The 9736-nt window shown below is 45.0% G+C and overlaps 1 long non-coding RNA gene across 2 annotated transcripts in view; it reads right to left on the reverse strand.

The window, feature by feature from the left end:
• Positions 1 to 2159: 2159 nt before the first annotated feature.
• The window catches only part of LOC126307654 (uncharacterized), a 23873-nt gene continuing 16296 nt past the window's right edge, over positions 2160 to 9736 (reverse strand). The window contains exons 2-5 of one of the 2 annotated variants that reach the window (XR_007553653.1): positions 8531 to 8646; positions 8245 to 8345; positions 7889 to 8140; positions 2160 to 2282 (exon numbers count right to left, since the gene is read on the reverse strand). This is a non-coding gene — a long non-coding RNA (uncharacterized LOC126307654). Of the gene's footprint in view, positions 2283 to 7888; positions 8161 to 8244; positions 8346 to 8530; positions 8647 to 9736 lie in introns of both variants that reach the window. The other variant, XR_007553654.1, reaches the window with a different exon arrangement.

Genomic DNA, 9736 nt, shown 5'->3' on the forward strand with positions numbered 1-9736 from the left:
ACAACATGAGTAAAAGAAGGAACTGGTTGATAAGCATACCCTGATGCATCAAGGAATCATCAATTTGTTATTGGTGGGATTTGAGTGATAGGAGGAAAAACTGTTGAGGGGGGAAATACAGTAAGCAGGTTCAAGTAGATGAAGGCTTGCATATGATAGACTAGCATAGAGAGCTGCATCAAACCAGTCTTTGGACTGAAGACCACGAAAACAAAAACAGTTGGCTGTGTGTAGGAATTTTCTGTGGTCAGGAAAGCAATGAGAAACAATTTTCTGATAAAGGAAAGTGCAAAAACTATACATTAATGTGGTGTAAAATGTTTCTTGAGCTGTTTATGAAGCCAGAGAAATCTTATATTAGTTCTTTTGGCATAAAAAAAATCTGTACAGGATGATTAATCGACCCCTACCCATGTGTTTTATGCAACCTGCAATGCCTACAAATGTCATGGGCAAGATTTTCAATTCTCTCACTACTAATCCTACATAAAAAATGAACAGGATCTTTTTTGTGGGAAATTTAATGTAGGCTTTTTTTTGGGGGGGGGGATACATTTTTGCTACAGGCCCAAATGCATTTTTCTTTTGTAACACAAAAAGATTCTGTTCATTGTTTTTTCAGGACTAACAGTGTGCATGTAGGGAGAAGAGAAGATGTTGAAGGTTCCATTCAAGAAAATTCAACAACATTCTTAACACACCTCATGGTCAAACATGGCTGCTGATAGGAAACAGGAGGTTCATATTGGCTTTGTGTATCCCCATTATGTGACTGCAGTAAAGAAGAGGGTGTGGGATGTTCTCTGTCAACTTTTATACCCACATTGGTGAGCCAAAAGACATTAAAATATACAAGGCATGCCAGAATAGTAAGGTCTCATGAAAACATTTCTTCAGACCAAAATTTGTTTTTGAGAAATACTCTTTTTTTTTACACAACAGCCACCATTATTCAGACATTTGTCATAGCAGTAAGCCAACTTTTCTATGCCCTCTTCATACAAAGATACCACCAGTGAAGACATCCAATACTGTTCATATTTTCTTGCATCATCATTGGTGTTGAACTAAAAGTGGTAGTCAGAAGATGTGAGATCAAGACTGATTAACAGGTGGTCGAACTGTTCCCAACTCAATTGTTTAGTAAGGTTTTCAGTGCCACCAGCAGAAATGAAATGTGATGTCATGAAGCAACATACTGATTCAATTGAGAATTTCGCATCTTTTGTTTTGAATAGTGTGATGGAGTTCTAGTTCTATTGGTGTTTTTGCAGTATCATACTGCTTTCATGGTTTCAGCTCTGCGAAGGTAATGTGAATCAAGGACAAAGGTACTTTCTGAGTTACCTTAGTCAAGCTCCAACCCTTCTGTCCTGTAGAGCTACTTTCTTTTATCCTGAGGTGGTTACTCTCAGGCCTGCTTGGGCTTGAAGCTGGTTCATTAGAAATTAAGCTGCTCCTAAAAAATTGTGTATATTGTGTAAAAAATATCTACATTTACAAAGAATTTGTCGTGTCAGAGGAGATAGAGATGTTAGTAATGGTCGAGATATGGAGTGACTAATGACAGTGCATTCAGCTGAACTGGTAACCAGTGCTTCATATACCAACATCGTCTCCCCCTATTAAAAAACAAATTTAGAGGCAGTCACATGAAAAAGCTTTTTCTCTCCTAAACACTTGAAAAGTGTGTGTATGTATTTTTTGTTTTAATGCACCCTGTATATGAAAAGAGCTGTCACCATACGTACACTGCTTACATGCTGTTGATTTGCACACAGATTTATGGTTGTTCCACTGGAAAGCTTACCAAGACATTTACAGCATAAAACCAATACCTGCTTGTATTTTAAAAACGTACACAGCTGAAAGGTAGTACTACATTTTTAAATGTGTAATTATAATATTCATGTAACTGATATTATTTAATGATAAGGCTTCTGGGATAAGCTATGAAGTAATCACTCCATGCTGTACAGAAAAACAAAGGAACCAACAAAATTAAGAAGAACATTAGATTTTTTAAAATTCATCTACCTTTTACAGAAAAGAACATTAAACTTCAACCATAAATGTTTCATAGGCATGTTACTACATTAACAAACAGTGCATTATAATTTGTGACCAGAGTGTCTGTGGGTTCGGTGTTCAGCAGGAGGCAAAACCTTGTCAGTGGTCTCGCTGTGAGACTCGAATGCATTCTAACCCCCGTGCTTACATTACTGGGTTTTGAGAGAACTGTCAGGAGGCGGCAGTGTTCTGCTTGGTAGGTTGTGCAGGTCCTGAAACACACAAAGTGTTTAAAAAGTTATTATTGGGACAGTAATGCATTAACTCACTAGAAACAGCTGTCAGGTAGGACCACTGTACTGAATAACAACCAGAAGCATTTCTATAAGTAATGTATATGACTGCAGCTTATGGAAACTATAAGAACACCAGTTCAAAATTCCTTTCTTACCTGCAGGATAGATTATAGCACAACCTAGATTAAGTATATTCTTTGTGGCTGTTTACAACTGTATATGCAGAAAATTGGAACACTCATTTCATGTTATTCAACAGAACAACCAAAGGAAATAGAAAATCTAGCAGAATAAATTACTCCACAAAATTCAATTCACATCACGTCACTGTAGAAATGAAACACCAGAAAACATTAACAAAACTGTATATAAAAAAGCTGAAATTTCCAGGAAGCCGACAATTACAAGCAATACTCTTCTTGCTAAGTGTTAAGAAGAATGTTTTAGCATGTGATAAATCGACATCTCGAAATAAATCGATATCTCGAAATAAATCGATATCTCGAAATAAATCGATATCTCGAAATAAATCGATATCTCGAAATAAATCGATATCTCGAAATAAATCGATATCTCGATATATATCGATATCTCGAAATAAATCGATATCTCGATATATATCGATATCTCGATATATATCGATATCTCGATATATATCGATATCTCGAAATAAATCGATATCTCGATATATATCGATATCTCGATATATATCGATATCTCGATATATATCGATATCTCGATATATATCGATATCTCGATATATATCGATATCTCGATATATATCGATATCTCGATATATATCGATATCTCGATATATATCGATATCTCGAAATAAATCGATATCTCGATATATATCGATATCTCGATATATATCGATATCTCGATATATATCGATATCTCGATATATATCGATATCTCGATATACATCGATATCTCGATATATATCGATATCTCGATATATATCGATATCTCGATATATATCGATATCTCGATATATATCGATATCTCGATATATATCGATATCTCGATATATATCGATATCTCGATATATATCGATATCTCGATATATATCGATATCTCGATATATATCGATATCTCGATATATATCGATATCTCGAAATATCGATATCTCGAAATATCGATTTATTTCGAGATATCGATATATATCTCGAAATATCGATATCTCGAAATATCGATATCTCGAAATATATCGATATCTCGAAATATATCGATATCTCGAAATATATCGATATCTCGAAATATATCGATTTATTTCGAGATATCGATTTATTTCGAGATATCGATTTATTTCGAGATATCGATATATATCTCGAAATATATCGATATCTCGAAATATATCGATATCTCGAAATATATCGATATCTCGAAATAAATCGATATATCGCCTTTTTTCGATACACTAATTTGTCGAGGCGCGCCGACCTCGGCAAACGCGCGCCGACCTCGGCAAACGCGCGCCGACCTCGGCAAACGCGCGCCGACCTCGGCAAACGCGCGCCGACCTCGGCAAACGCGCGCCGACCTCGGCAAACGCGCGCCGACCTCGGCAAACGCGCGCCGACCTCGGCAAACGCGCGCCGACCTCGGCAAACGCGCGCCGACCTCGGCAAACGCGCGCCGACCTCGGCAAACGCGCGCCGACCTCGGCAAACGCGCGCCGACCTCGGCAAACGCGCGCCGACCTCGGCAAACGCGCGCCGACCTCGGCAAACGCGCGCCGACCTCGGCAAACGCGCGCCGACCTCGGCAAACGCGCGCCGACCTCGGCAAACGCGCGCCGACCTCGGCAAACGCGCGCCGACCTCGGCAAACGCGCGCCGACCTCGGCAAACGCGCGCCGACCTCGGCAAACGCGCGCCGACCTCGGCAAACGCGCGCCGACCTCGGCAAACGCGCGCCGACCTCGGCAAACGCGCGCCGACCTCGGCAAACGCGCGCCGACCTCGGCAAACGCGCGCCGACCTCGGCAAACGCGCGCCGACCTCGGCAAACGCGCGCCGACCTCGGCAAACGCGCGCCGACCTCGGCAAACGCGCGCCGACCTCGGCAAACGCGCGCCGACCTCGGCAAACGCGCGCCGACCTCGGCAAACGCGCGCCGACCTCGGCAAACGCGCGCCGACCTCGGCAAACGCGCGCCGACCTCGGCAAACGCGCGCCGACCTCGGCAAACGCGCGCCGACCTCGGCAAACGCGCGCCGACCTCGGCAAACGCGCGCCGACCTCGGCAAACGCGCGCCGACCTCGGCAAACGCGCGCCGACCTCGGCAAACGCGCGCCGACCTCGGCAAACGCGCGCCGACCTCGGCAAACGCGCGCCGACCTCGGCAAACGCGCGCCGACCTCGGCAAACGCGCGCCGACCTCGGCAAACGCGCGCCGACCTCGGCAAACGCGCGCCGACCTCGGCAAACGCGCGCCGACCTCGGCAAACGCGCGCCGACCTCGGCAAACGCGCGCCGACCTCGGCAAACGCGCGCCGACCTCGGCAAACGCGCGCCGACCTCGGCAAACGCGCGCCGACCTCGGCAAACGCGCGCCGACCTCGGCAAACGCGCGCCGACCTCGGCAAACGCGCGCCGACCTCGGCAAACGCGCGCCGACCTCGGCAAACGCGCGCCGACCTCGGCAAACGCGCGCCGACCTCGGCAAACGCGCGCCGACCTCGGCAAACGCGCGCCGACCTCGGCAAACGCGCGCCGACCTCGGCAAACGCGCGCCGACCTCGGCAAACGCGCGCCGACCTCGGCAAACGCGCGCCGACCTCGGCAAACGCGCGCCGACCTCGGCAAACGCGCGCCGACCTCGGCAAACGCGCGCCGACCTCGGCAAACGCGCGCCGACCTCGGCAAACGCGCGCCGACCTCGGCAAACGCGCGCCGACCTCGGCAAACGCGCGCCGACCTCGGCAAACGCGCGCCGACCTCGGCAAACGCGCGCCGACCTCGGCAAACGCGCGCCGACCTCGGCAAACGCGCGCCGACCTCGGCAAACGCGCGCCGACCTCGGCAAACGCGCGCCGACCTCGGCAAACGCGCGCCGACCTCGGCAAACGCGCGCCGACCTCGGCAAACGCGCGCCGACCTCGGCAAACGCGCGCCGACCTCGGCAAACGCGCGCCGACCTCGGCAAACGCGCGCCGACCTCGGCAAACGCGCGCCGACCTCGGCAAACGCGCGCCGACCTCGGCAAACGCGCGCCGACCTCGGCAAACGCGCGCCGACCTCGGCAAACGCGCGCCGACCTCGGCAAACGCGCGCCGACCTCGGCAAACGCGCGCCGACCTCGGCAAACGCGCGCCGACCTCGGGAAACGCGCGCCGACCTCGGGAAACGCGCGCCGACCTCGGGAAACGCGCGCCGACCTCGGGAAACGCGCGCCGACCTCGGGAAACGCGCGCCGACCTCGGGAAACGCGCGCCGACCTCGGGAAACGCGCGCCGACCTCGGGAAACGCGCGCCGACCTCGGGAAACGCGCGCCGACCTCGGGAAACGCGCGCCGACCTCGGGAAACGCGCGCCGACCTCGGGAAACGCGCGCCGACCTCGGGAAACGCGCGCCGACCTCGGGAAACGCGCGCCGACCTCGGGAAACGCGCGCCGACCTCGGGAAACGCGCGCCGACCTCGGGAAACGCGCGCCGACCTCGGGAAACGCGCGCCGACCTCAATATTACAGGTAATTCATTTACAGTAATCAACATGTACTGCACAATGAGAAGAGACTGTCAACCTCAGCACTTTGAAGTAGTGCACAGCCAGGATGACAGAGGTTGCATTGCTGTTTCTAATCCTCTGGTGCTTCAGCTGCATAATCCATAACTGCCTCGAATGAGAATGGCAGGAATGAATATACTGCAGCAGTATAGAACTTAATCGATCTCAACCCTGCACAGAAAATAACGAGGCACTATAATTTCTTATCATTCTCACCGAACTACAGAAGCCTGTAATGGACATTATGACGATGTCACCACCTTCACCAGTGAAAGTTCTTAGTAGCAATTGAGACAAGAGAAGGTGGCCAGTTATTAATTTGTTTTTCAAAAGTCATTTCATTGTATATGGGAATACTCAGTGGACATCTTTAACTATCATAATGTACTATCTAAAAGATGTCAACTTTGCAGACTATATGTATAATCAGAGCTTTGTCTTTTCCATTCAAAGTTTGTTTATAATGGTATCAAGTGACTCAGATCCACTGGGCATTTAGAGCAACCTGCTTTAAACAACATCAGCAGGCAGTAGGCACAGTATTTGACTGTCTGTTCTCCTCCTTATGTTGGCAGTATGCTTGTTTCTCAAAAAAAAAAATGCTTGAATGGGGGGTCAAAACCAATACAACCAGTACAAGCCTCATAGACTGCAGCACAGGATCTGTGCTTCATTTCTCTGGAAGGTGGCTGGATGTCAACTTTCCCTCCAATGACTTCACAGCACTCATTACACTGGCATCTTACTAGCATATAAATAAACTTGATGGAAGTACGCTGCAGCCTTACACCTGAAGGTGACTGGCATACTTCCTCACTGCCAACACCATTTAGTGTAACACACATCTGTTCATCCTCTAATGTCACAGCATCAAAGGCATGTTTTTTAAAATGTTTTCATGACAGTTGCGTATCATGCACATGCACTACCCCCACAGACACAGTCAAAAATTGATAAACATTTTTACATTGCTTCACAGTCAATATAAATAGATTATTTTGTCTTTTTTTCAACCTCTAGATGGGCAGTGTCGAATATTTAAACATTTAATTTATAAATATAAAAGTCACATACACAGAAAATCTTGAGTGGAAAAAGAATGATACAAAGTGAAAAAAAAGAATACAAATGAAAAATTTTACTCCGTGATTAACAAGTTGTGACAAAGGAAAAAATTTAGATTTAAAACCATTAATGGAATAAAAGTAATAAAGACATTGACAAAAATTTAGTGCCATTATTAGTTTCAAACCTACAACCTTACCCTATGTGTTATGCCATGTAACAAGCCAATATACTATTATATTTTAATTCTATTGAGTGTCACATAAAATTCCGATTTTTTCCATTGATTACTCCCAGAATAGGTCCCACAGGGGTGAGTGACTAACTTAACTTACATCATCATACAGGTTGTTTCACTAACAGTCAATCTCACCTCTGAGGATCTCTCCTTTTAAGTGCTCATCTACTGCCGAATGCCCCTATTACACAATGATGGGACACCTATACTCTTTCTGCTCACTGTGCATGTCCACTAAATATGAAATTATACTGAAAGTAACGGTACTGACCAAATTCCACAATCTGTATTAAATACTTTAACAAAATTAAATACCTGGTTTGATTTAAGTTTGTTGAAATTAAACATGGAAAAGAATGAGTTAATGAGTAAATCAAAACAAGCAATATTATATCTAGGACAGCCACAGAAACCAGGATTTACAATTTATTACTTTCAGTGGCACCTCTATGAAATATAATTTTTCCTACTCTATATTTAAAATATATTGCCATAGTGCAATAAATTATTTGAAAAACAAGTAAAAGATAACCACATATACTTACAGGCATGCACCAGTGACAGTGCCCAAAGTCACAGATACAAGGCAGCGTGAGAGCCTAGCACGTACTCCATCGTGTGGATGCCCTGATGGATGAAGATTTCTCCCAGGTCGTGGTCTTCACTGCTCTGCAGCACGGGAGCCCCATCTTTACTGTCCTTAGTGTGCTGTCCCTGACATTGATCCCACCTCCGCATCCATGCCATTCTCTGCAGGTACGGGATGGCTTGAAAGTTGGGGAAAGTCAGAAGATTGTCTGTTAAATGAAAGAGCAAACTGACTCAACACAGTATCATCTCCTGCGAGATATTTACCCTCAAATGTGTCAAAACATTGCAGGGGGTACAGACTATTACTCACCAGTTGGTGGGCTTTGCGGTCATTATCGAAACATTGGGTTTTGCAAGAAGTATCCAAGGCACACACAGTAGGGCAAGAACAAAGAACCTCTGCAAGCCTTTCTGCAATACAGAAGAAAGACAAAATTATGCAATACTAAAAGTAATGGAAAAATGCGAAACTGGTGAAATTACTTTCCAGAATAAGTTGTTTCAAAACACACATTAAAACTATTTGAGGTAAGACTAATGATAATGTAGAGAGAAACCAAACATATTCAATGAAACATTTTTCCACTCTTGCTCACCTGTCCACTGTACATGAACTCATCACAACCTTTTGGAGGAACAATACCTTTGAACAATACCATATTGATGAAAGTGATTGAAACTGATGGAGCACACGCAGGGCCTGATGTGAAACCTGAAAAAAGAAAAGTTGTGTTTAGTCATCTATCAAATCACAAGCTATAAATTCATTCTAATGCTCCGAAAGTGAAAGCCAAGACGACTTTAACAAAACCTCCACTAATCACAAATGCTGTCTACTATAGAAGAAGTTTAAAATGCCAAAAATTTAATACTCACAAAATGTCAGTTCATAGTTCACCCATTTGACAAACATCAAGATACATGTGAAGAGGAACAAGAAGATAAAAAAAATTATGTCAGACAAACTTGCATATGATAATGGAATTTTTGAAATATCTGGAGAGCAGAAATGGAGCCATGTAAATAAAGTTGCCTTATCATCACCTGTTTAATAAACACTGAGTCAATACTCTATTGTAAAACAAATATGAGAGTCATATGTGAATTACTCAAATGGACGCTGATGAAAACATCAAAATTAACACATGTACACTATATACCAAAAGGAAAATTCAGTTCAGAAAATCACCAAAACATAGCTTCAGCTGGCAAAATACAAAGTACTGCCGATGGATAAACTTAAAAGAATGGGAAACTATTTCAAGTGTGGGGAACATACGAGTTCCTTCATTAGAGATGAAAGTGGCGTTAGGTTGGGAAGGCTGGAAAGGAGTGGCAACTTGCTCAGACCCACCTATTGTAAGTATGATAGGAGGCAGAGATGAAAGATGTTTGACAAAGTAGGAAGTCAAAGGTAGGCACTACAGCAGCATCATATAGAAGGGATAGTGTGAAAATCCAACACTACTACTCACTCTTACCTGCTTTCTCACTAACCTTTGTTTCATCTTTTTCTCAACAGCTAGGTCGTTCACAACCTGGCCTCAGACACTAACCTCACTTCAACTATGTCCGCCCCACCTAACTGCTCTCCTAAAGAAAGTATACAGAAGTTCTGGAAGTGTGTGTCTTCTTCAAGTGCTTCTATCAGTGATACTCAGAATTTCATCATCAGAAAGTAAGTGCAAGGTTGGATCAAATATATATCGAAATCTTTGTTTTGTGTGCCTTTTTGTAAACAGGGAGTGGTGCGATCTCTCCTTGTTGCTTTGGTTTCCAATGGCTGTTCTCCACAGCTAGAT

This window comes from Schistocerca gregaria, unplaced genomic scaffold (assembly GCF_023897955.1).
Source record: "Schistocerca gregaria isolate iqSchGreg1 unplaced genomic scaffold, iqSchGreg1.2 ptg000352l, whole genome shotgun sequence".
NCBI lineage: Eukaryota > Metazoa > Arthropoda > Insecta > Orthoptera > Acrididae > Schistocerca > Schistocerca gregaria.